The following is a 27,857-nucleotide window of genomic DNA, read 5'->3' as shown; positions in this document are numbered from 1 at the left end:
GGCTGGCAGGCATTTTGTCCATCCATCCAGTGTCCTTTGGCCATAGGCTTGCACGTGTTCTTTGTTTGACATGCCTTCTTGCGCCTTGTTGTTGTTTTACCCTGTGGCTGGCAGCCACTGTGTGCATCCAGCCAAGGTGTCTTTGCCATAGGCTTGCATGGGTTCTCCTTTGTTCCCCATAGCTCCTTATTGTTGTTGTTTGATGATGTGGCTGCCGGCCATTTTATGCATCCAGCCACTGTCCCTTTGCCATAGCCTTGCATATGTTCTTTGTTTGCTATGCCTCCTTGCTCCTTTTTGGTATTTTACCATGTGGGTGGCAGCCATTTTGTGCACCAAACCAGTGTGATTTTGCCATTGGCAGCCAATGGTACTTCTTTGTTCCCCATGCCTCCTTACTCCTTGTTATTGTTTTTGCCATTGGTTTACATACAAACATTGTTAAATATTGATCATTTGTTCATTTTAAGTTTATGTTTTCATGTTTTATTTTAATTTCCTATTTGAGTTTTTAATTTTATTTTTTATTCTATGTCTTTAATTTCAATTTGTGTTTATTTTTTAATTTTATTTTTTAATTTTCTTCTTTTATTATAGTGTTCTATTTTAATTTTAATCTTTTTTTAAATATTTTATTTCATTGTATTTAATTCTGCATTTTGCCTTGACCCATCCATCCAGCCACATCCATTCCTCCATTTATCCATCCACCAGAAGCAAACAGCCACACTACAATATTTAGGCCCTCATTTCGAACATGGCAGTATGGGCTGCCAATCCAGCGGTGGCAGTAAATACCGCCACCGGCATGGCAGTCCAGACCGCTGTATAATAAATGTGGCAGAACCACCACTTTTGTAACTCTGCCACCGCCAGGCTTCCGCCACCATGCAGCCTGGAAGTGGCTGAGTTACATATCCGGATAATGTGTCAAGTTCCACCAGCCTTTCCCTGGCAGTTCACCCCAGCAGGGAAAGGCGGGCGGAATGGATGACTCAGGACCCCCATGCACAGCCCCATCGCGCATTTCAATGCCCGATGTACAGGCAGTGAAATAAGCGATGGATGCTGCTGCACCTGCCGCACTGCGACATTGCCGCCGGCTCCATTTGGAGCGGGATCAATGTTCAGGTCCTGCATTCAGCTGGGCCAGCTGGCGGAAACACTGTTTCCACCCGCCGGCCCAGCTGAATGATCTTTATGTGGCTGGCGGGGGGTTCTGCGCGCTGTCGGTTGTTTGTTGACCACCAGCACTGAACTCGGTGGGTTTTCCCGCTGAGTTCATAATGAGGGCCTTAGTTTCTTTAGGTGTATAATAATTTAATTTCTTCTTGGACACCTTGGCTGTAGTGCACTGCAGACAAATCAGCAGCATAATTCATTTCCCCTGGACCTCCTTGCTGTCATAGGTTTTTTAAGGATTATTCCATTTACCCATGCACCTATCTCTGACTACCACAGGTGTCACTTTTAATATTATGGTGTGGTGGTGGGGTCTGACTTTAAAATATTTTATTAAATTGGTATTTATTACGTTAGTAACCAACCTCACTAAGATTGCATTTGTCTGTACTATTTCAGCTTGTAACAATGCCACGATTCACTAGCTACATGTTTTTTCTTGTTTGGTTGTTTTAAGATGCTCAAGAGAGGAAACGTCACATCACCCACAGTACTGCCAAAGAGAAGGTCTGTACTGTTAAGTCCTCAAACCTCTTCTGCTTGTGCAGCTTAGTGCCATTGCCAGCTGAGAGCTTTAGGATGGCCCCAAAGAAAGTTACTCCCAAGAAAGTGGTCAGTGAGAAGAAGCAGCTTTCCACCAGTGGAGTGCTGACTGCAATTTGTTTCAGGAGACGAGCCTGCCACACCGGCCCAGGGGAGTAACATGTAGCAGCACTCCTGCACCTACAGCACCACCCCAACCTTCGCCCAAGACCATGTTTGTCAGAGAGGCAGCCACTGCAATCATAGTGATGCCGACAAGCAATGAAATTGAATTGGATTTGTCCGTTTTGCAAAGTAGTACCAAATCTTTTTAGGAAACAGAGCAAAGTGGACAGCAGCTGCAGCCATCAATAGTAGATTTTCTTAAAGTTGGAGCAGAACAGGAGGTCAAGCTGCCTGGTGAGCAAGAACCTCCTCTTTTAGAATCAATGGCTCCCAGATCATCTAAAGGGAAAAGGAAAGGTACTACTCCGCCATCTTCTCTAAGTACACTTCTGATGACAATGATATGGAGATGCCGTGGACTCCAACACAACCTGGGAGATGCCAGGAGAGGCAAGAGAAAAGAAACGTCCCAGAAAGTCTTAGAACAGTGGTTTTCAGACCATTTAATGCTGCACCCCTGTAGGTGGAAAAAGAAAATCATCGTCCCACCTCAGAATTTTTTTATAATTATCCTAATAAGTTGGGTATGTTTAAAAATGTCTAGGCTTATTTAAACATTGCAGTTAAGTTCTGTTACCTTTTTGAAGATGCAATAAATCCTTCTCTTCTTAAAACAAAGCACAGATATTCTTTTGGCCGGAGTCTGGTGCCCCCTCGGGGTCACTTGAGGCCCCCCTAGGGGCGCCCGCCCCAAGTTTGAAGACCCCTGCCTTAGAACCTTGGCAGGGGATGATAGTGAGGAGGAGGATGACGATGAGCCAGTCATTGTGGAAGCTGGCAAAGAGGGACTGACATTACTATCTAACCTGCTCCAAGGGATCTGGCACCGACAGCACCGCCAGCTCCCATACTTATGAGGTCCCAGCAGAGACCTGCACCAACCCATACCTCAGTAGAAGTATGTACTGCAGAGAGGCAATCAACATACCCCCTACCTCCAGTTTGGGATTTTTGTATGATTAGAAAACAGGAGGAGAACTTTGCGATATAGTACATTTGCCATGCAAGTATTCATCGAGGTAAGCCTAGTTTACATTATGATACTGGTGGCTAGACGACCTATATGAAAAAACATCATGCTTTGGGTAAATTCAGAGGCAACACTGGTAAGGTCATGTCTACTTGACTGCCTATCTCTAGATGGTACTATCCCATGGATTGCCTACATACAGAAAACTTGTAGGGACATAGACATGGCGGACGTTACAAAAACACAAGCATTCAATTTGAACACTAAAGCATTGATTACGTCTGTTTTCTTAAAGAGATGTAGGGAGTCTTGGTTAGAAGGTGTACTTTTTGAGGAAACAGTATCAAATTATGTGTTGGTTTCCACAACCAGTTCCCTAGAACCATACCTAACCTGTTTAGAAAATGAATCTCATCGGCATCTCCTGACTCTGTTCAGATTGAACAAAATACATTATAAGGTAGCCTTCCCCTAGCACGAAACATGCTATTGTACACTTCTTCCTTGTAGCTTCAATAACAGATTATGAGCCATTCCATTTTATTCTGCCCACAATTTGCCATGCCTAGACAGTCGTTTTTATTCCCAATAGGGCAACGTTGCAGAGTGACAAATCATAAACTGCACCTATAGCTTCAGCAAAAACTGTTAAATTTGGACCTCTGTGTTGCTATTTTAAACTTTCTTACAAAGGCTATGGAAATTGGAAAATGATATGAAGATTTACTGATGGTGTAGACAAAGAGTGTTTGCTTATTTTTAATGGAATGTGTGTTTTTATTGAATACTTACTGGTTTTTAACTCGTTTTAGCTAACATTGTGTCATTTTATGTTGTGTCTACATAATTTGTATTTATTCATTGCTTTGTTGCTTTTATGGCAAATTCTGCTGACTAAAGTATTTTTGATGATGATGATGAGCTATCTACCGGTCTTGGAAAAGAAAACATTTTTAAGAGTGTTCAGCGGCATGCAACAGTAGCCTTCTTTGCCAAGGAGAAATCACATATAGCTGCAAACATCTTGGACACATTTAATAGCAAGGTGTCTGAATAGCTGTGACCCAGAGGTCTCTGAATTGTACTTGTTGCCATGGGCAATGGCAGCAATATAGTCAAGGCCATGGCAGAAGGTGGCTATTTTTGGGCCCTGTGTTTGATACACTGCATAAACCTGGTTGTGCAAGCCTTTATAAAAAAAAGAAGATATATTCAGCAACATATTGACCACCTGATGATAAATCTGCACTCATTTCAGCTATTCTTTTAATGCCCAGAGGCAGTTGCGGATTATTTCATCATGGTAACAGAGTACCAGTTAAAGCCCTGATACAGGAGGTGCCAACATGTTGAAATTTAACCTATTATATGTTGCAATGTCTGTGTGAGCAGCTAAGCCAGATCAATGACTATGTCACTCTAAGAAAAAGGGGATGCAATTGGGAAAGATATGACCATGGATGCAGGCAAATGGGGCCTAGTCACCTGCATGACACAGATGGTGCTCCTTTTTGCAGTTTTAATGCGGGAAGTTAGCAAGTAGGACAGTACAATGGGGCAAGTGATCCTTTTGTTGCATCTGCTATAGGAGCAGCTAAAGAAGGTGTCTGGAAGTGTTGCACTCGGATGTGTGAATGAAAAACTCAGAAGTGCATGCCTTGGCTAAGAGCCTAAGCGATCTCTTGACTTGTAGTGCAAGGCTGCACAATGACAATATCAAGTCCAAAGAGTACATCCGTTACACCCCACTTGATCCATGCTACATGAAACTTCTTCCCACTTTCATTCCTTTTTCTGAAGGGGTTGTTTCAAAATACAAGAGGTGGATTGTTGAGCACTCTGCAGTTCTGGGGTGCCACCTTCAACTTCCAGAGATGGCAGTCTTGTGTCACAGAAGCCTACACCAGAAACAAGAACACTGGCAACAACAGCAGCAGAAGAATCAGGCCCAACCTCTGCATTGGCTTGGTTTCAAGTGGCAGGTCTTAAGTCCAGTGCAGAGGCAAAGGCAAAAGAGGCTGAGCAAGTGGCAGCACCAATGACTCTTCTGAGGATGTTCCAGGAGTATCTGGAGGACCCAAAGTCATGAGGCATGTGGATTAAAACCCATTGGTGTGTTGGTATGAGAAGATATAGCAATTGCCACAGTGCAGCATGCTGGCAATAAAGTATTGGGATTGTCCTGTAGCCAGTGTGTCTGCTTAACATGTGTTCAGTGCAGCTGGCACAGTTGTTACAGTGAGAAGGACCAGTCTCTTGCCTCAAAACATATAGAGATTAACCATGATCAAATGAACCAGCATGTTATACCACGTGATTCCACTGTTTCCAAAACACCACCAGAGGATGAAGATGATGAGTGGTCAGCATCAAGTGTGTTTGCTGACCAACTTCTGGGTGAACCACCTGAGTTTGAGGATGAACTCTACTTCCAGGACTGAGTATGCCTGTGCCTTCATAGAACATTTTGATTATTTCTCATTGAACTTATTTCTTTCTTTCCCTTTCTTTCTTTATTTCTTTGCAAAAAAAATAGGCAGTGGGACATCGTTTGTGTTTGGTTTACGCTGCCCCACCACTTATAATATTCACATATATGGCCAGATTGGAGTTGGATCCATGTGCAGTGTAGAAGCTCCCACATTTCCTTCAGGACAGTCACAACACTGCCTGCCACCCACGCATGCCACTGCCTTACCTTTTTTTATTTTTTCTAGCAGGGCTACCCCAGAAGATCATTGATTAAAAATCTGCCAGTGCCAATGCCAAATCCCAATGTTTTGCTACCATCAAAGAGGAAATAATATTTTGTATCAGCCACCGTGCTTGGATTGGAAGAGGTAACTAGTACTAACTAATGCACCAATGGATGGTGATATATTGAATGATTGTGAGTGATGATTGATGATGTATGTGGTGGCTGACAGTGAGGGGGGATTTCGATAAATTTAAATTGGTAAACTCGATTTCGATGATTTACAATGTTTTGGGGCTGATGGGTGATCTTTTTTTTTCCTGAAAGGTATTGGCATTTCAAACTTAGTGAAATTGACCTGCAAGCTCCACTCGTCAAAAGTTGTTGGCTCCTCCGAAATTATGTCAGAAATATGACTTGCCAACAATGGACCATACAATTCCTTAAAGTAGGAGAGCCAGATGTCAGGAGAGATATAAGACTCCAGGTGAGATGCGCGGTTCTGATCACCACAGGAAACTAGGAGCCAGAACCGTTTTGAATCATGGACGGTAGCTGCCTCAAGTAAATTGCTCCATAGCCCCTCTTCGTACTCGAATTTACTTTTATTGCAAGTAGAAGCATAATGACGTCTAGCAATGATGATGCCTGATCTGTCCTTGGTCTTTAGCGCAATGGCCAAAGTATTTTTGGCCTCCCTACACCTCTTGTTGAACCATTTAGTATGTGGTCGAATACAGGAAATAGTCAGTGGCCTTGAACGTTTAGTAAACAGCTCTTTCAAAGTAGAAAAAAGGTCCAAATGAAGAGGCAATATTTCTAATGGAGCCAGAATAAGGTTGGTATCAAATAACTGGTGAGAAGAGGTTAGGGCACGCAATTTTCCTTGAAGCTTGTTTGATTGCACAAAGGAGTCCCACCTGACTGTACGCCTATTACTAGACAGCTCCATGGCAGTAGAGGAGACAGGAGGAAGTGCGACCCCTACTAGGAGAGAACTCTTGTATGTGATCTGGAGGGGAGCATGATCACTAGTATGGGGAAGACCCACCTCTAAGTCTAGAATATGGTGCCATAGTCTTAAGTCAAAGAGGATATAATCCAGTTTGTTACTATATGAGCCCCTGAAGAAGGTTGGTCTGGCCGGAATGTCCGCTGGAAAGCGGCCATTACCCAAACGAAGGCCATGGGATATCATGAGGTCCACTATCTGTGAGGCCCTAACGCTTGGTTTGTATGAATTTTGCTGGGTAGAATGAAAAGTCACAGGAGGAGGGATATTCCATACACTATCTTCAGACTGCATGACCTCTATGTGATCTGCATTAAGTTCAAGTAGAACGTTAAAGTCACCAGCTATTATGATATGATATTTGAGGCGAAGGTCTGAGATTAAGATATTCAGTAGCTCGACAATGGGAGATCGGTGATTTGAGGGTCCCGGTCTGCTATAAATATTTAGACAAAGGACAGGAGTGCCTGAGGCTGGGTAGATAGCAACGGCCAAAATATCATGGGAATCCACATATATCTCCTTTGTGCCACTCCCCTCTATAGATTTTACCCATGTGATTAAACCCCCTGCCGCCCTGCCAGCTAAAGATGGCTTAGCAGGCTTGAAAAAGGAACTATACCCTTGTTTGTATGTACAATGCGTTGCCCATGTTTCCTGGAACATGCAGACGTTAAAATTTCCAACGAGTGCCCCCCACTCAGTGTCAACAAGTTTGCTGTTAATGCCAGCCACATTCCAGGATAAAAGTTTTGCTGTGTGCTGGACACAAGAAATGTTTGAGTTCATGGTAGTATCAACTTGGACGTAACTGGCAACGGGGTTCGCCTTAAATAAACTTGTGGAATTATTAATAGTTCCAGGTTGTGAGTCCGATAAAAGAAGAGAGGCTGGGCAAGGTGAATTAGATGGAAAGTTCATGGCTGCTGTGGCTGTGCAAAGGTTGGTGAAACATAGTCAGTCAATATCCGAGGTAGCCCCAGGATCATGGGTTAGTTGGGCCCTTGAAGCAGGGCGAAAACAGAACTTAGGGGCCAAATCAGGGAGTGGATCTCTCTGGACCTGATGGCCTGTTGGTCTTATGTCTTGAGTAGTTGTAAAATGGTTCGGGGCCAAATTGGCTGATCTAGTGGAAGGATTCACACGCATATAGCTAGCAGTAGGACAGCTAGCTGAAAGAGTAATTGCTGAGGACTTCCTGCGTATAGACCGTGCTTCCATTTCCATGAGGCCTGCTACCAAATGTGGGCTTTTAAGACTAAGTGTTATAAAGTCACTAGGACCAGAGAGACCAGGGGAACCATTAGATCGCTCGACAGATACAATGTCATCATAGATGATTGAGCCACAACCCCTGGTATGTCTCACCCAGTGCAAGACCTTGTTTGTTAGTGAGGCTTTGTCTTCTCTCACGTTTGGAGGCAAAGGTGGAACATTGCACATGTATATGTAGTTGTTGCTAATTAATTTATGATTATGGTATAAAGCTTTGGTAGTATCCCATTTGAAGGGAACATTAGGAAGGAGAGGGGTAGTTCTTCCAAAAGAGGACGTAAGCTGTTTTGCAGGACACTGATCGTCTATGGGACCTGCAGCACAAGCTAGTGGCAGAAGAGGCCCGTTTGGAAAAACGCCTTTTGCAGGTGGTTGCTTGGTAGGCAAAAGGTTTGAGTTAGGCTCGCTAATAGGGGAAGGATATTTGCTTTTAAGAAGGTTGGTGATTTCAAGCAATAATGCTCTCAACTCGCTAACTTCAGACTTAAGGCTACACACCAATGTGAACAAATCATTTTGTAGAGGAGGACTCACTGTACATGGCAGAGCTGAGACGGCTGGTTGCTGATTGTCCGAATCAATGGATGCCAGCGGAGAAAAACGATTAGAGCATAAAATTGAAGGGTGAGGTGTACAAGCTCTAAGAGCATCTACATCAGAATAGGGTGTAGGGAGGGCAATAGGATCTTGACAAGGCAACGACTGTTGGAGTGGTTGGTGAGATGAGGCGACAGAATGAGAGTTAACAACAGTATGTGAACTAGATGTTAGAAATGGAATAAGCGTGCCAGATTTTGAGCCCTTTCGACTAGGCTTCTCCTTGTTGTTTAGAATCTGTTCTACCTCTTCTATTAAATCGTCTATTTCCTTGGCGACATGGCTAGTGTGGGGTAACATAGTCTTATTGATTTTGAGTATTTTGGATTTGCCAGAGCCTAAAGTCGGGCTGTCTTTGGCCTTACGCTTCCCCATTGGCGAATGGTACTATGTCACAATATAGAGGAGAGATTGGGGTACTTCCCTATGCAGAAGGGGCAATTGCCGTGCCTTAGGACCAAGAGGGGTGGCCCAGCCCGGCCTCCTTCGGCCTCTGACGGGCACGGACGGGCCCGGCCTTGGCCCGGGCTTGGCCCGGGCGCGCCCGCGCGCGTCCCGCGAGCGGGAGCGCAAATGAAGAATTTAAAGGGCTCCTGCCCTTTAGCTCCGGTGCTCCGATGTCAGCCCCCAGGTGAGGAGAGTCAGGACAAACCAACAGCGCAACCCGCGTCCCCGCGAGCGGGAGCGCAAATGAAGAATTTAAAGGGCTCCTGCCCTTTAGCTCCGGTGCTCCGATGTCAGCCCCCAGGTGAGGAGAGTCAGGACAAACCAACAGCGCAACCCGCGTCCCCGCGAGCGGGAGCGCAAATGAAGAATTTAAAGGGCTCCTGCCCTTTAGCTCCGGTGCTCCGATGTCAGCCCCCCAGGTGAGGAGAGTCAGGACAAACCAACAGCGCAACCCGCGTCCCCGCGAGCGGGAGCGCAAATGAAGAATTTAAAGGGCTCCTGCCCTTTAGCTCCGGTGCTCCGATGTCAGCCCCCCAGGTGAGGAGAGTCAGGACAAACCAACAGCGCAACCCGCGTCCCCGCGAGCGGGAGCGCAAATGAAGAATTTAAAGGGCTCCTGCCCTTTAGCTCCGGTGCTCCGATGTCAGCCCCCCAGGTGAGGAGAGTCAGGACAAACCAACAGCGCAACCCGCGTCCCCGCGAGCGGGAGCGCAAATGAAGAATTTAAAGGGCTCCTGCCCTTTAGCTCCGGTGCTCCGATGTCAGCCCCCCAGGTGAGGAGAGTCAGGACAAACCAACAGCGCAACCCGCGTCCCCGCGAGCGGGAGCGCAAATGAAGAATTTAAAGGGCTCCTGCCCTTTAGCTCCGGTGCTCCGATGTCAGCCCCCAGGTGAGGAGAGTCAGGACAAACCAACAGCGCAACCCGCGTCCCCGCGAGCGGGAGCGCAAATGAAGAATTTAAAGGGCTCCTGCCCTTTAGCTCCGGTGCTCCGATGTCAGCCCCCCAGGTGAGGAGAGTCAGGACAAACCAACAGCGCAACCCGCGTCCCCGCGAGCGGGAGCGCAAATGAAGAATTTAAAGGGCTCCTGCCCTTTAGCTCCGGTGCTCCGATGTCAGCCCCCCAGGTGAGGAGAGTCAGGACAAACCAACAGCGCAACCCGCGTCCCCGCGAGCGGGAGCGCAAATGAAGAATTTAAAGGGCTCCTGCCCTTTAGCTCCGGTGCTCCGATGTCAGCCCCCCAGGTGAGGAGAGTCAGGACAAACCAACAGCGCAACCCGCGTCCCCCCACTCATTTTTCTCGTTCCTCAGAGACCAGACCAGTCACTTCCGTTCCTACACACAAATCTATACAAAATACTCAAATTATGTTTCTCTATTTGTTCTTCAACAGCATTGCACTACACAGGCCTAGCTCGCATGGTGGACAGAGTTGCTCAGAATCAGGAGAAGGAGGATGAGGATGGAAGGACTCAGGGTGCGACTACCTCAACAGCTAGGGTGGAAAAGACTCTGAGGCCTACTACTCACTCAGCTTTGTGGACTGGATAGAGTTGTGTGTTAATTATGGAAATGCTGCTGAGTGTATGCTTGCTTCATTGCTGACTTAAACATGAAAATCCTCTTTATGTTCTTGCTCTGCCCCTGAGTCTTCTTGGTACACTCCTGACTCATGAATCTTACCTTGCTTCTGTTTGTCCTTCTCCTTTACTCTATAATATAGTTATTGTTTTTTAATATGTAGGCCTTCTCTTAGCCCTTTTCTGCATGAAAAAAAACTTGGTGAAAGTTCAACACTCCAACCTACCTACCTACCAAACAGGTTCAGCCAGGCACCCAAGAGTGACTGACACTCCAAGAAGAATGGAGATCCACCGCCGAATTTGGCAACACAGTATCAGTTTCCTTCTAACAATCATATATTTTTTTTTAATTGGTGGGTTAAATTCAATCTTCCAAAATAAACCTAGAAGACATATTGTTTAGAGATATGCTATATCTTTTGGGTGTCTCTGGAACAGAAGTACTGTTTGCAATGTATTTAAGTGAACTGTGTCTTACTTATCCCTTTATCGTTTCCTTCCACAGCAGAATGATGATGGTGTGCTGCTCAACACCCTGATGATTATTTTGTTGTGGTTTCTTTTGTGTAGTGTTTGTCTTTGTCCCACCCTTGCTGGGATGAATGTGGTGAAAGCAGCACCAGCTCACTGCTTGACCTTCTATTACCTGAGCAATATTCCACCCCGGCCCCATCAACATCGTCATTAAAGCCTTATGTTGTTAAAACGCTTAACCTTGTCCAAACACCCCTGACTCTGAGCCTACTTCTCCTGACTTGAAGATTTCATTTCCTAAGTTAACTTTGTGAATACTAGCTCCCCATTGCTCAGAAGAAGTTGGTCTTCTAGTTTTTATCATCATATCAGGGCTTCTTTGTTGTGTGTCAAATACTGTCATTGTGGTAGTCTGGTCTCAATCTTCGAAAATCATAATAAATGTCCCACTAACTCTATTTATCTTTTAATCTAGTTGACAGTGATTTATAACCCTTTGATTAGTCCTGCAGTTGGAGTTTGCATAGGTGAGGGTGGCACCTTGTGTCTTTCCTGTTAGCATTCTGGTGTGCTACTACCATCACCCCTTAAGATGCCACCTTGTGAAAGATTCTGCAGTAAGAAGAGTGAGGAACTATTAACCCTCACTCATCTATTCAGGATAGAGAATAACTATGGATTGAAGTGAACTTGTTTAGTTAGTAATCAACTTCTACTGAAGAAGATGTTGTTTGTGTGTATCAAGGATTTAGTGGGCAAAATAGGCAATGACAATCATCTCCTAGTGATCAATATAGTTACAGAAGGCAGTAGAGCAAGGGTATAAGTCAATGACATACACTTTTGTAGGAGATTTAAAAAAGGGGCTACACTGAAAAACAGAAGTGCAAACTAAGACACCGAAATAAACAGAGGAGGCATAAATCAAGTTAAATAAATTATCCCATTTTATTTTTACAAAGGAAGAAAGGAAGAAATAAGGAAGCAAAGGGAAAAATAAATGAAAATACAAAAAGTCACAAAAAAATGGAAAAAAATAAATAAATACACAGGCACACAAACACACACTAATAAAATAAATAAAAATGAGTGGTAGATTAATTAGGAGGGCAGAGGATTGAAAAGATAAGAAAACTTTTAAAAAACAGGCCCAGCACCATGAACAGAGAAAGAAAACAAGATGGCCGTGCTCATGTGAACCAAGTACTGCTGTTTGTGTGCTATTTTGAATGCAAGGACGTACCTCACGTTGCACTTGACATAAAACCCAATAGGAACAGGTGGGATGGGGAAACACCACCCACCTGGAGAACTCTGCATAACGTAGCAGAAATATTTTACTACTCCATGGAGTCCTGCGTAGCGTGACTCTGCAAACTCTGCCCAGGCCTACTCACCATGCACTAGTTATGGAGAGCACTTGGGATGCAAATGAAGATAGCAGACAGCAGGCTAGCACATAGGGCAGCTCGGACAATGGTGGTTTCGCCTGGTGACACAGCAATCCTCTGACCCTTTGTGGAACCAGCATCAGGGAGCTGCAGACAGCAGGGCAAAAAACAGAACAGCAGTCTAGTTGAGTCCTTTAAGCAGCAGTTAACAGACAGCAGGGCAACAAATAGTAAGCACTTCTGATGAGTCCTTTAAGCAGAGCTATAGTCCCTCTGACAGATGTTCTGTTCCAGCTCTAAAAATGCTCTACAAACATGGGGTCAGGGCCCCTGTACTTATTCTTAAAATGTATTTGTTCAAGGGTTGACTTCAAAGGAACCCTTTCAAGTGTAACACAACCTATTTAAATCAAGCCATGGCTCTAGACATCAGTAGAGGGTAAATCAGCCCTTTGTGTGGGGGCAGGACACAGCCTGTATAAATGCAAGTGTGCCCCACCTCCCTCTTTCCCAGCCCATTAACACTATCAGTATGCAGATGGATGCAGGTGCCACTCCTGTCACAATCAGCCCCTCCTGCGTTGTGGCTGTCTGGAAAGTATGCACAGAGTGTAGCTGTCACTCTGCCCTAGACGTGGATTGGAGTCAGACTGCAAAACACTAGAGTTATAAGCACAGGGAAGTGCCCACTTTCTAAAATTAGCATTTCTACAATAGTAATGTGAAATTCAAATACACCAGTAAGCATGATTTCTCACTACCATTCCAAACATGCCAATCATGCCCACGCTACTCCTTCCACATCAGAAATTACCACCTAAAAACATATAAGGGTATTCCCAAATACAACCTATGTGAGGAGCAGCCCTCACAGTAGTGAAAAACAAAATCAGCTGTTTGTCACTACTAGGACATGTAAAACATAAAATTACATGTCCTACTTTTTACATACACAGCACCCTGCCCATAAGGCTATCTAGGGCCTGTCTTAGGGGTGACATAGGTGTAGTGAAAGGGGAATTTAGGCCTTGGCAAGTAGTTTGAAATGCCAAGTCAATGTGACAGTGATCTGTTATTGTAGGCTCTTAAGTGGCAGGCCTGAGACAGGTTTGAAAGATTACTTCGGTAGGTGGCACAATCAGTGCTACAGGCCCACTAATAGCATTTAAATGAACAGGCCCTGGGTATATGGTACACCACTTTACAAGGGACTTACAGGTAAATTAAATATGGCAAACAGATGTAATCCAACCATACCAACTTTTAGGGGAGAAAGCACATGCACTTTAGCACTGATTAGCAGTGGTAAAGTGCCCAGCGCCCTAAAGCCAACAAAAAGAGGGTCAGAAAATAGAAGGAGCAAGGTAAGAAGTTAGGAGATATCCCTGCAGATAGGGCCATTATCAACTATAATCATGGACTTATATATTTGTTTTTTATTGACCTATAATTTGCAAATTTACGCTGTAGGTTAGATCTTTATCATTCATAATTTAAGTAATTCTTCTTCCTCACCTATTTTTTAAATCCTATTTGCAATAGTGATGCCATGCATATCAGCTTTTAGGGCATTCCAAAATATTGAATGGGGGCATGCCAAGGTTATGGTCAAGAACATGGGTGTATGCAACTGGCACTATTGTCTCTTGAGTAATTAGTCATAATTACCACAAAAGTACTCACAATTAGGCATAACTGTGTGAGAAGCTTAATTCAGCATTTACCTCTATTGTCTTATTGTGAAATGCACCCATGGGTCCAAAATGGGTCCAGAAAAGAATTTTGCGGTAAGAAAATAACAGTAAATACTGCAAGACATGGACAGCAGGATTCAAACACAATCCAGGTTGGGACTCTAGGCCCCAGTGTGCCTAGAGCTAGGAATAGGAAGTGCCATCTCTGCAGGGTGGAAGAGGAGGAGCCCTGTCACCCACACGCTATATGGTGCCATAAGGATTCCTGAAGTGAATGCCCCGCCTGCCTTACTGATTAATTAGTGTCATCTGGCATGACTTTGCGTCAGTTTACTATCTGTGTCACTAATTTTTTTGCACCTATTTTTTTATCTGTTAGTGGCAAACCGAAAGTGTCCAACCACCATTTGGTTGTAAGGAAGGAATTCAAATCTTCGAGACTCCATGCAGCGTCAAAAGTTACTCTTCTAGTAATTGATGACTTGATTATTGAGGTTGAAGATATGCTCAGTAATGGGAGTCCGATTTCAGCCACATCTGTACCCAGGAGAGGAAAACTAAGATCACACAATTTTATAAGGGGATGAGCACTGGGTTGGGTACTTATACTTATGATACAGTTTCACCTGGGTCTATAACCAATGTGTAGAATTAGGCAAGCCCTTGAGACAAAGTCACAGCACCTGTTCTACTTTAACCTACCATCACAAGTGCCCCCCACTGAACCGTGGCAACATTGTACCAAGGCTGCAGAGTTCCACCACTGTCCTCACCTTCCCAGGGGTCTGCCCACGCTGACCCAACAAGCCATAAGGACATTGATTGCTTGGATGATATTAAGAACTGGGTCATGCACCTTAGCACTGAACTTAAGGTCATCAAAGAAGTAGTCCTGTCTTGGAATACAAGGCTGTTGGATATTGGAATCAATTATGGTTTAATTGTAAAGCTAAGGGAAAGAGATCTAACCTTTAATACTTCTGGTGTTAATGTTCCACCCTCTCACTTAACCAGTTATCCTAGATTGGGACAGTAGCATTGGAAATCCATACTAATGGTAATTATCCATCTCTTTTCACTCATGCAGCCCCTATGCCCCCTCAGACCACTGATAGAAACCCTGCTCTATTCTTTCTTTCTACAAAACAAGGGGTCTCCGAAACTGGGTGGGCACACTAGCAGTGACATACCCCACATGGGCAATTTTAGTGCCCCCCTCCATTCTCAGGATGTGAGACCCAGACTGGCTACCGCCACACATACTCACACAGAGGTCACTACTGGGGCCCCATCAGTACACCTGCTGGTACTATACCCAGGAGATTTTCCCCACAGGGGCGACTTTTTAGATCTTTCACCCAACTGTGCTCCGTATGTGGTAGTTCTAGGGGATGTACCCCCGAACAGATCAAATACTTACGAGGGATACCCACAATTTAAGAATAAAGTGTCCCAGTTATCCATGAGGGTAGGAGTCAACACAAACATTCATACACAGATAAACATGGTTAGTAGAGTGGAGAAGGTGGGCTGTGGCCCCAAGTTGTTTAAGGGTGACTGTGTTGCGATGAATTTTAATAACAGGCTGTTGCAAGGATTCTGGCTTTCGCCCAGGGCACAAAGGGACCAGGCATTAGGTTGTATTCTCTAGGCTTCTTTTAGAAGCCTGCGTTTGGACCTGGGCTGACTGATCCGCATCAATCCTGGAAGGCCCTAGGTCCCCAAATTCAAAACACAAATTAAGCTCAGTAGGGAAAAGCCTGTTCTTTCTGCCCCTTAAGAAAGGAATCCCTTAAGGATGACGCCTGTGAGCAGTTAGTCTCTGTCAGTGATTCTAAGGATGGTGTTGCTTACTGGAGAACATTAAATCACTCTTTTCAGCTAAGTACAACATGTCAAATCTGGCCATGGTGATTGCTGTAGATAAATGGTATGAACATTTCTCCCACATCTATTCTTTTGGGGTGAGGTCTGAATGAGTCACCCCTATCATTGGTATGAAGGAGGTTAGCGCCTCTCATATACATACACAGGAGGTTAGTGTTCCTCCCCTTACCTTCTCTATCCCAGAAGTCACTTTAGCCCTTAAAAAGGCCCCTGGCCCAGATGGCACACCAGCCGACCTCTTTAAGATCAACGCAGCTATCTGGGCACGTTTGTAGACTAATATCTTAAATGTTGCACTGTCATCAGGCCCCTTAGCTCCTGGTTTCAATCCATCATCATACTAGTATTCAAGAAGGGTGGTTGAGGGGACCTAAAATGTTACAGGCCCGTACACTTATTGACACACAGTTAAGGTCCTAGGCAGGTGGTCCTTAAGAGGCTGTCTGTTTGGGCTGAGGATAAGAATATCATTACAGACTCCCAGTATGGGTTTAAGCCCTGTTTGGGTCTAATGACCAATGTCTGAACTTGCATGTTGTGGTCCAGAAATATACAGTGGCCAAAAGGGGAACACTTTTTTGGGATTTATGGACCTGTCCTCAACCTTTGACTGGATTAATCATTCAAAGTTGTGGTCTTTGTTTTTATCTTTAGGAGTAGAGCATTAATCGGTGTCCTTTCTGGCAGTCCTCCGTATGGACATGTCTGCCTCATTTAGACTCAGGAAGGACGGTGCATTTTGACCCCCTTTTTTTTCAACATGTATAATAATGGTCTAGAGGCTTCATTGCTGAGAGTGCAAGGTGATCCCCCTCTGGCGAGTACCTGGCTTTACCAGTCATCCTATATGCAGACAATGCTGCCCTTATGTCAAGGACAGCACTAGACCTTTAACCACAGTTCGACTCTTATGTTAAGTTAATGAAAGACATGGCTCTCTCTGTGAATGCTTCAAAATCTTTTGTGATGATTTTGGGTATAAAACCCACCAAAACTAAAAACCATTCCAGCATCAATGCTAAGATGACTCAAGTCCACTCTTTCACCTACCTAGGCATTTTGTTTAATCATAAGTTCTCTTGGGGCCCCTCTTTCCTCTTGTAAAGGCTTACGCTAACTAGATTATGTGGCTTGATCCTGGATTTTAGTTCCTCTATATATACTTTGGATCACATCTATAACGCGAAGTGCGTCTCTGAAAACTTGTTATGATAATTACATCTGGAGTTACTGGGACTGTGGCCCCATTCAGATAGAGGAAAATATGTTTGTTAGGCACGGCTGGGGATAACTCAATGCTCCAGCACATTTGCTGCACATGAGGAACTTGGCCTTAGATACATCTCAGACACCATGAAACTCAGACCCCTATTATATTGGCTCTCAATATGGTATAAGAGTGAGACTAAACTTAATAGGCTCATAGTTAGGCACTGCCTTGCCTTGGATAACTCTAAGGCACTGCTGTGGCTGAGCTATATTAAAGCTGAATTCACAGCTGCGGGTCACCCCAGCATATTCAAACATCCAGAGGAACTTGTAAGGCTGATCCGCCATGGGTTAAACAGCATATCCTACAATGCCTCTCTGTTACCAGGGAAGGTGTTGAAATGCGGAAACTAGTTGTCTGTGCATATTGTCTGACAAAAACAGCCAATTCTATCGAGCCGTACCTGACCTAAGTTACTAATGTTTATCATCACCAACTTTTATCTAGGTTTAGCTTTTACTACTTTCTCCCACTAATTACCTTTCCTAAAGGCCGGGCTGCTGATGGAACCTTAGGTCCGTGTGACTGTGATAATAGGGCAGCCTAGACCATCTCCCATGTGGAAACGTTTTGCACTTTATACTCTATCCCTAGGAGAACGTTTTTAGTACCTTTATTAAGGGTGGCTCATTTTAAGGAAGTAAGGCCTGCAATGTTGTTCCTTTTTATGTTGGGGGAGCTTTGTACTTGTGTATACATGGGCCATTTTTTAAGTAGTATGGTCAAGCTGTGAGGGGCTTGGCCATAATCTTGGTATATTGTGTCCCAGAGGATTTTATCTGTTACCAGAAATTAATCACCATAAGGATTAATACTGTTTCACAACATACTTATATCTTAACTGTTAAGCAATGCGTATCTTCTTTCAAAGGGTAACATGTATGACCATGCATGATTTTCTGTGATTTTATAAGATTTTTAAGCATCTTTTATGATTATGTGTTTTAGCCGAATAAAGAATTTAGCTATTTTATATACAGGACATGAACAGTAGTAGTAGCTAGCAGCTGCTCGCTCTTATTTTCTTCTTCCTGGACGTCTGATGTATAATTTTTGACCAAATTACTCTTAATTACTCAAGCTTGCACAATCAAGTAATTTCACTAATTTCGCATCACAAGACTAATGTGTAATTACTGAAATTACTTTGATTACTCCAGCCTAACGAAAATTTCCGTCAAGGCATATTATCCAAATCTATTAATAGTGAATTATGGCCAGAAATTATCATAGGGCATATTTCAGCATTGGCCGATGAGATCATATTACCTCAAATAAGGGTCTATGCGTCAGTAATGCCCATGCATAGGTGAAAAATAAGTAAACTCATTTATGTTTCCCTTCAGCAACCTCCATAAGTCTCTACATCCATATACTTGCACGAATCTCTTCATTGCAGTAGGTACTATGCTCATTCTTGAGGTAGTTAATCGATTGGTTGAATCCAGTTAAAAGCACCAGTCTATACCATTTTGTCCAACCAAATAGCTAGCTCGAGGGAGAGAGAATTGAATACGTGAGGATCATCAGTGTTGGGCTTATAAACAACACAAATAACAAATTTGCGTTTTTCATTGTGAAACTGTATGGCAATCCACCTGCCCTACTCATCGGGTATGGTTTGTTGTGTTATATGCAGCAAGTGTACCAGACAGACTAATCGATATCTGTTGCAAGTTACACGATATGAAATTAAATCCAGTTTGCTTCAATACTTTTCTACCTTTGTATGAAATATCGGATTCAAACAAGTAAACTACCTGTGGTTTTTGTGTGGACACAGATTCACAAACTGATGCCCACTTGAGAAGTAAGAGTGAAGGATGGGTTGATGCAGCACAACAATGGATGAGCTCCTGCTTTTAAACTTTAGTGCAGTCACAGCAACATTGTATTTCCATGTTTATAACATGCCATATATTCAGAGAGACAGCATTCCAGAAAATATTGCTAAACTTACTAGCCCACTTATTCTTATCTATTTTCATAAAGCCTATCATTGCGGAATAAATGGTGTCATTACACATAAGCCTTTATTCTGTGTTGCTCTGCCTAACCATATTTTCCTTTCTTTGTATTTGTAAGGCCACTCCACCTCTTCCATCCATCTGTAAAGTGTTTACATCTGTGCTATGTGGTAATGAAAAATAAAGCTCACCCATGGGGAAAAACAGCCCCTGAATTGAAGTCGAGAACAAACTGCACAGGTCAGGTATGTCATCCCCTACTACTCCTGTTGTATAACAGTATAATTTAACCCTTTTATGTGTCATTTTGGTCTAACACCGATACGCGCGTCGGCGCTAGCAAAGTGAGGACTGGAAAACTTACCCGCATGTAAAGAAAACACAAGGGACACTAAGAAGGTTTTTTTATCAAAAGATATTTTCATTTTTATGGAAAGGTTTCAATTGTGCAAATCATGAATCAGAGTACATTGACTGTGTGCTGAAGGATTTTATCATCGCTTGTACAATAATGAAGATGGGTATACTTGTTTCTTGATGTCATCTTCTTCCTGTGGTACCTGATGGTTTTTAACATGTTTTGGTAAGTCAGTTATAAATGACGTATGACTGAGGAACGATTGTGATATGCATGAGAGTGCATTGAAGTGTTAAAGTGCTTTGTGGAGAAAGGTTGGTGGTTCCTTGTTATATAGAATTAGATGATATTATGATGTATGAGTATGTGTTTTATGATTTCACACTATCTTCCATAAATGAGTAGACAATCTGTGGCCAATACGTGGAAAATATATTGAAAAGACAAGAGTGCAAACATATATAAACAATTTAATACTATATTGTTGGTTCTTGGTTCAATGTTTATGCTATGAAAATGTAATACTATTGGATCTATATGAATGCAAATAAATAGAGAGGGCTTCCGCCGCCTCATGTTCTGTTCCTGTCAGGGCCCATCTTTCTCCCTTTAGTATTTTGCAAACTCAAAACATACTTTCCACAATTCTGCCAATGTTGTGTGCAATTGCCTGAACAGAAGTTTGAGTTTTGGACTGCTCTAATTTAATCTTGCTATAATATACTTGAATCTCCTTCAGTATGTGTGTATTAGTTGATATATTTCACCTAAGGAGTCTTATAGTTATAATCAACCAAACATCGAATTTCCCAAGATATAGCAGAGCTAGACACCCCCTAATAGAGAGAGAGAGAGAAATATTAGTGCTGCCATTAGATGCCACTTTCCGCTTCCATTATTGCTGTGAGAAAATCAGGAAAAACAGTTTTCCTTCAAACATGTTTCATTAAATTCCAGAAGTGATATCATTTTTCACAGGATAAAATCACCTTAGAGCACACCACAATTCCTAAAATTAATGTGGTACTGTCAACAAATGATTTATATTGTGACATAAATGTATCATTACCCTTTATATGTGCTCCTGTTTATGACCCTTAAAACCTGGCATACAATACAATGCATTTCGACGGAGACCATGTCCCCGAGTCCTGTAATAGCTGTCACAACATGTTGTCCATGTTGTGGTCAGCCAATCACATGCCACATCGGGTTTGGGTGTGCTCATCTTGGCTTTTATTTTATTTTAAATTATTTTTCAGGCTGCAGGGACTATGTCCCTTGGTCATGTCTGCCACAACATATATTTCAGGTTGTAGCCGGCGAATCAGAATTGACTTATACTTGAGAATAATTAACACATACAAGTTTATTCTTCCATAAATTATTGATTGCATTAATATCAACAGAGACATTATGATTCTTACAACCACTGAATACCATTAAATTGAGCCTCATATCTACTAAATGTGGGAGATTCCAGAGTTATGCTTCATGTTCTGCATGTTAAGGGCTACACTCTTTACTACAGAGGTTATCGAAAATTGGGTCTAGATGTACTTCATTGAATACCTTTAGGTATGAAAAGCATATTGCAAACTGTCACATTCATTGGATAATTTAATCAGTGATGTAATTTGATCTGTCATCAGTGATGCCATTAATGATTTCATTTAACATGTCATGTGATGCAATACGCAATGTCATAAGCAGTCCTCATCCACATAACATCTGAGAAATTTCATATATTTGGGGGTGGGGCTTCATTATTCTAACTCCAGTACTACAAACTTTGGGGAATGCATACTTGGAAAGGGGGCAGAGAGAAAGTTGTCATGTCTCAATGTATTTATTTATAATTGGCAAAATTCTGTAAAAATAAATATGTATAAGGTACAAATAATGAAACATTATATCGTTGATCATGTTTTATTTATATTTATTTCCTTTAATAACTTTATACAGCTCAATAACATCCAAAAGCTCCCTGGTGGTAAAAGGAATTGCAAAAGACAAGAGCACTCTCAAAAGCTGGCCAAACAGAATAAAATAAGCCTTAGCAAATTAAAAAAGGTTCTCAGAATCAATCTAACAATCAGATAAGAATCTGATTTCCAAAGGAAAAGAGTTCCATATTTGAGGAATCAAGTGACAGAAGGAAGGGTACCACCTCATGCCTTCTTAGCCTTCTAAACTAAAAACAGAGGATGAGCAGATCAAAGGGTGTGAGTGGATGTACAAGGGATTACTATATTCTTCAGTTCAGATCCCTCTAGGCCATAGAAAATCCTATGGGCAGTACAGAGGGTCTTGAACAGCATATGTGTTCAATAGGTAGCCAATGTAGAGAGAGGCCTCCAAAATATGATGAAATTATCCATTTTGAATGAGCTATAGCTTGATGAGTAAATATCCTTGACGACCCACAAAAAGACTGTTACAATATTTTTAATGTTGTTTAAGAGAGGATCTCTCTAATATATTGCATTTTAATAGACATTAAAATACAATGTTATTAGAGGGAGTAGCTAAAATGGATAGCAACTAAATACTTTCAGATGGTCACAAGATTTTGCCCCAGTAAGCTAGGTTATTGTGATGAAATAGGAGTTCTGCTGTGCCTGCAATAAGGTTTAAAAGCTGGAGCTCATCCATTGTTGTACAACAATCAATCAATCCTTCAATCATATTGCTGAATTGGAGGAAAGCTAATAGAGTCTGATGATGAGCTGAGTACCATCAGGATGTGAAAGTGCTTTAAACTGAAATGACTGAAGGGGTTATAAGGGATGTGTGTAAGTGAAGAAAGCTTGAGATGACAGTGAGGAACCCTGTGAGACTTCACAGTGGATGGGTGGTTAGTCCCAAAGGAATGTTGACAATGAATTATAACATCTTGATTTGATTACTCAAGACGGATTTAAGACATATATGGCCCAAACTATGTCGAACATTTCAAGTCCACGTTCAATGAAAATGGCATGATCAACCATAGCAACAGTAGCCAAAAGGATCAGAACTGTAGTAATGCTGCCAAACTGTATTTGCTGTATTTCTTCTATTGCCAGGAGGATGGATTCAGTGCTCCAGACTGGCTAAAAACCCAGTTACTATTTGTTTAATATGTTAAATTCAACAAGAAATGTTGATAGTAGTGATGCAACAACTGTCATCAAGATTTTTGTGTGGGCTGGAAAGAGCATAACGAGGGGCTTATCTGCAGAGCTGTGTCAAAAAAACATTTTTTTTTAAATAACAATTTGGAATTTTTCAGAGGCAGGTAATCATTTCTATTTGTGTTTTTTAACCTCCTTCCAGTTTGTGGTGGAAACTGGTATGAAACCCATGGGTGATCCAGGAAAACTATAAAGTTTTCAAAAGTAGGCAAAATTCTGTATCCACAGATGAACAAATGGTAAAATCGGGCACAGTTATTAAACACCTTAGCCTGTAAGTCCAGGGGAACAATTATTTCCCATTTAAGGATCCTTCCCTGACCCACCACAATTGCCTTTCTGGTAGCCTTACTTTCAGCACTGCCACCCACCCTCATGGCCCAATACAATGCTAATAGGGTTATGCTAGCTACAAAGGATGTCATGCACTCTTATTTCAAGGGCAAGCCTAAAGAAAGAGGGTGATGTGAAAATAAAATCATGAATGGTATTACAATCTTGCCACATGGCCCATTACAATGCTGATAGGGTTATGATGTCTAAAAATGGCATCATGTACTCTTAGTTCAAGGGCATGTCTAAGCGCAGAGGGAAACACAAAAATAAAATCATTAATGATATTACAACCTCGCCATAAAAACCAAATCAAACCGATGGATTACAGAGTTTAAGAATTCTCCTTGGTGAGAGTTTTCCATGTGCAAACAATTTATACTCTTGGGGCAGGTGGTGGGGTTATTTAGCATCAGCCACCCAATTTCACATAAAATAATATTAAAGTCTCCAATAAGAGAAACAAAAAAGGGTCAGCAAATCATTCCGTAAAGAAAATCGAAAATACAAGTTACATAATAACAAGCTGATATCCTAAAAAATATTCAGCAAAACAGTTACAGTTTTCAAGAACTTAAATAGCACCACCTGGATAAGTGGGGACCTTGTCTCAAACACTATCCATGGAACTTTAAGCAATAGGGAGATCAAGGTGGTCAGACCGCATTTAGCTTGTCTACATGGGGCAGTATAGCAGGTACATGGAAAGCCTTAAAATCTGGCAATCTGGTACCCAGGATGTGGACCTGTGCGTGCAGTGATGTTACATGATTGGTGGAGGTGTCTAAGGTTGGATGGAGCATGTGGGGAGGAACCACTAGTGACTGACTTACGTTGACAAGACAAGTACAGGGCTTTGTAACACAACCCAAAAGGCTTCACTTTAATGACCCAGCCTCTCAGGAAGAGCTGACTACACCAAAATACAAACCGCAACTCCAGGCATATTAAAGTTTAACAGTTCCCAATCACCGTTAAAAGACTTTTATTGAGTTGGATCCATCCAACCCTCCTGACCATAATGATGTGCTGAGCTAGTTGCTTCCCAGCAAAGTGCAACACTGTTTTTGCTGGGCGAAATCCACTGTTGACCCTCCTTGACCCTAGAGAAACATTACACATGACAGCCACCTATGGTATGGCATTAAGCAATACATTGATGGTTAGTTTAGTTGGGATACAAGTGCGAGCATATTGGATAGGAATAGAAACAATTTCACCTCCCCACTCTGGCTGCACAGAATGGCTATCACACTGTAACAAATGGGCAGATGGATGGTTGAAATGGCTCCATTGGCTTTCCTGGCCTAAACTGAGATGACCCAAACCCCTCTTCTCTGCGATTCCCCCTGTGTCAACCGGGCCTGAACTGTGGGTAACCCCTGAATTTCATTCACAGGTGTGACTGGACATTAAGACAGCCCTTGAACACTAGCGGTTCAGGGTCTGGCCATTGCTTTTGGTTGCTTCTTTGCATGGGAGACCAAGTCACGCAAGGATTTCTCCACTCCCCCAATTCTGCCTATTCACGAAACAACCTTTCGACCAAACCTCCTATTTTGGAGTAGAAGTCTGTCAGCTGTTGTTCTAGTGAGACAACACTGGTTTTCCTCTGTCTCCCCTTAAGCTTAAAGGTATCCAGCTGAGAGTTGTTTTCCTTAAAAATGGGCGGATAGAATATTTATTTTTTGTCTTAGAAAACTGGTGGGTCAAGAGGATTAAGGTTTTCTGGGTGCTTTCAATGGCTGACGAATCAACCTTTGCTGCAATAGACAGTGGGCCTGATTCTCAAAGATAAACTTAGACTTTTGGTCTAGGTTTGGACCAAAAAGTCTAAGTGTACGACTTTTATGTATTCACAAAGGTAAGTTACGAAAAGTATCTTCACGTCCACCATTGGGGCAGGATCTCTGCACTCGGGGCAGAGTCTACGACGTGAGTGCGGAGATTCCACTCCGCACCTGGAGTGCACTCTCCGTACCCAGAGTGTACTCTCTGCTCCCAGAGTGGAATCTCCACACTCAGGGTAGAGATTCCATCCTGAGTGTGGAGATTCCGGACTGAGTGCGGAAATAAAGATACTACTTGTAACTTACCTTTGTGAATACCTAAAAGTGATAAACTTAGACTTATGGTCCAGAGTGTACTCTCCGCACACAGAGTGTACTCTCTGCACCCAGAGTGGAATCTCCACAATGAGGGTGGAGATTCCATCCTGAGTGTGGAGATTCTGGACCGTGTGCGGAAGTAAAGATACTACTTGTAACTTACCTTTGTGAATACCTAAAATTCATAAACTTAGACTTGTGGTCTAAATGTAGACAAAAAGTCTAAGTTTACCTTTGTGAATCAGGCCCTTTGACTTTTAGTCTAAACCTAGACTTTTGGTCTAAGTTTACCTTTGTGAATTGGGCCCAATGTTTTTGACCCATTATGACTGCCAGAGGCACTAGCCTTATTCCCAGAGTTGATGTTAAGAGCTGGAGTTCGTACCACCTGTCACCCTGCTAGCCATCCATTCGGACCCTGTGGCAAGTAGACCAAGCTTCTCTTCCACTGTAACGATATTCCCAGTCACTGTTCCCACTGCAGATGTCACATGATAGTAGATTTGGGGCACAAGTTTTTGCTTGGCAGCATTGGATTCTGGGAAATAGATGATTTATGTTTCCCCATCTTGTGAGATTATCTGCCGAGGAATTTTGTGCATCCAAGTGGATTCCAGAATTTTACATCACAAATTGTCCACCACTCTCCTGGCCCATAAATAAAAACACCACCCACAAAAATCAAATGCTGTTTTGCTTGTCATTGGATGGGATATTTTAATCTGCAGGGCAGCAGAAACACTGTTGATGCTTTGGGGTGAGGGTGGGGCCTGATGTCAGGATGGGCCAATTCCACTCAATTATTTTATCAAAATAAGTAGTCATGTTATCCAGTGGGCTTTCTGCTCCCGGGGGTGAATTCTCTTCTCTACCCTCTGGAGAGGCCAAAATACTGTTTTGTCTCACTTGGGGTGGGTGTTTGGTCTAATGTCAGATTGCAATACCGGTACCCGTTCTTTTGTCCCAAAGGCAAAATTCCTGGTTACTAGTGCATTTTCAACCCCATAAGGGACAAATTTTGGTGCAACTTCTCCCATTGGGACAAGCCTCCTATTTGACCCTAGGGGGATAGAGAGACACTATTGCCCCCACTGGGGCAGGTGTATGGCTAGACTATCCTTTTGTTTGTTTTGGCACCATTTTGAAATCCGTGGTGTCTAGTGGGCTTTCTACACCCTCCCCAGGGGGCAGATTGTGAAGAATACCCCTATCCACCCTCCAGGGGGGCAGAAAGTCTATTGAGCCCATAAGTGGGAGGGAGCATAGGCCTATGCAGTCCCTGGTCTCTAGTGGGCTTTCTGCCCCCCAGAGGGAGCAATTGGGGCAGAAATTCTTCTGGGTGGCAGTGGCAAATTGGGGGTAATCGCCCCATCCCTCAAAGGGGAGTGGGGCAAGAAGACTGTTGGTGCATTTATTTTCGATGCTGTTCGTGGCCATGCCCATGGTGGTGCAGTCCACACTCCTTTAATATTTACTGGTGTCTAGTGGGTTCTCTGCTACCCCTAGGTGTAGATCAAGGGTAATTACCCCCTCTCCCCTATGGAAGCAGAAAGACTGACATTTTGAAGGAGGTTGGAGGGATCACAATCCCTTGCCTAAGAGGCTGCTCCTCTCATCCCTGGTGCCTATATGGTGGAACCCTGCTTGGCGGTTGCTCTCCTTTCGTGATCCCCAAGCAGTCATCCACTCGGAGAAACCATTGTAAAGAGGAGATTCTCCCCTTTACAATTATATCTTCCTCACAGCCATCTGTGGTCAGCGGGCTGTGATATGTCACCGGAGCACTGATGTTTTACTTTTATTTTACTGTAATGACGTCAACAAGTCCTGCATGCTGATTGTCATTACAGTATGGAGAAAAAAAGACTTAGGCTGCTCTGCTGTGGAATATCTTCTTGAACAGGCAGAGATAAAACTAAAATGAAGGAATTCCTCTGGTGCAAAGCACCAGATGGGCCTTTCTACCCCTCCCCAGTGTCAGCCAATGGCCATCAAATGCACTGGGCAGGGAGTGCAGTTGTTGGCCATTGGCTGACACCTGTTTATTTTGTTCATGTCAACAGCAATAGTTTGATCAATAATCTCATTATTGTTTTACAATGTAATTGAATAATATTAAAACAAATAAAGTCAAACTTTTTTCAAATTATTAACTGCATATTATCGTATAAAAACAATTAAACACTATTCAGACAGTCCCTCAATAAACTCCACAGTATGAAAAATCAAATATTATAAAAAGATAATATATTATAAAGAAAAGCAGATAAATAAATGATAATTAAAAAAAATCTTTAAATGTTATGAGATGCAATGTTATGTTAAGGGGATTTATAAAGCAGATAGCTGTCCCTTAAACAGGGTTTCACAGCACTATACCAGGAGGAAGGACAAGCTGTAGCCAACAGCCTAACAGAGAAAGACAGGCATTAGATGGAGAAAAGCCATGTGTTCATGGATTTCCTCAAGTGCAGATGGTTATCGATGTTTCCAATAGGAAGAGGAAGCAAATTACATAGAATAAAGGCCTTGGCATGAAAGAAGCGTCTGACAGCTCTGACTCTCCCAAAATAAGGGCAAGTGGCCTAGTTGAGGTTGACTGTGTGAAGAAGATGGGTAGGTTGACACTGCGATAAAATAATGGAGAAAATGGGAGCCTTCTGTGAGTATAAAATCCTAGGGGCAACACATAAAGTAGATGCGCTTTTCCACTGGGAGCCAGTGCAGTTT

Source organism: Pleurodeles waltl, chromosome 2_2, assembly GCF_031143425.1.
Source record: "Pleurodeles waltl isolate 20211129_DDA chromosome 2_2, aPleWal1.hap1.20221129, whole genome shotgun sequence".
Classification (NCBI taxonomy): domain Eukaryota; kingdom Metazoa; phylum Chordata; class Amphibia; order Caudata; family Salamandridae; genus Pleurodeles; species Pleurodeles waltl.
This window is presented reverse-complemented; position numbering follows the sequence as displayed.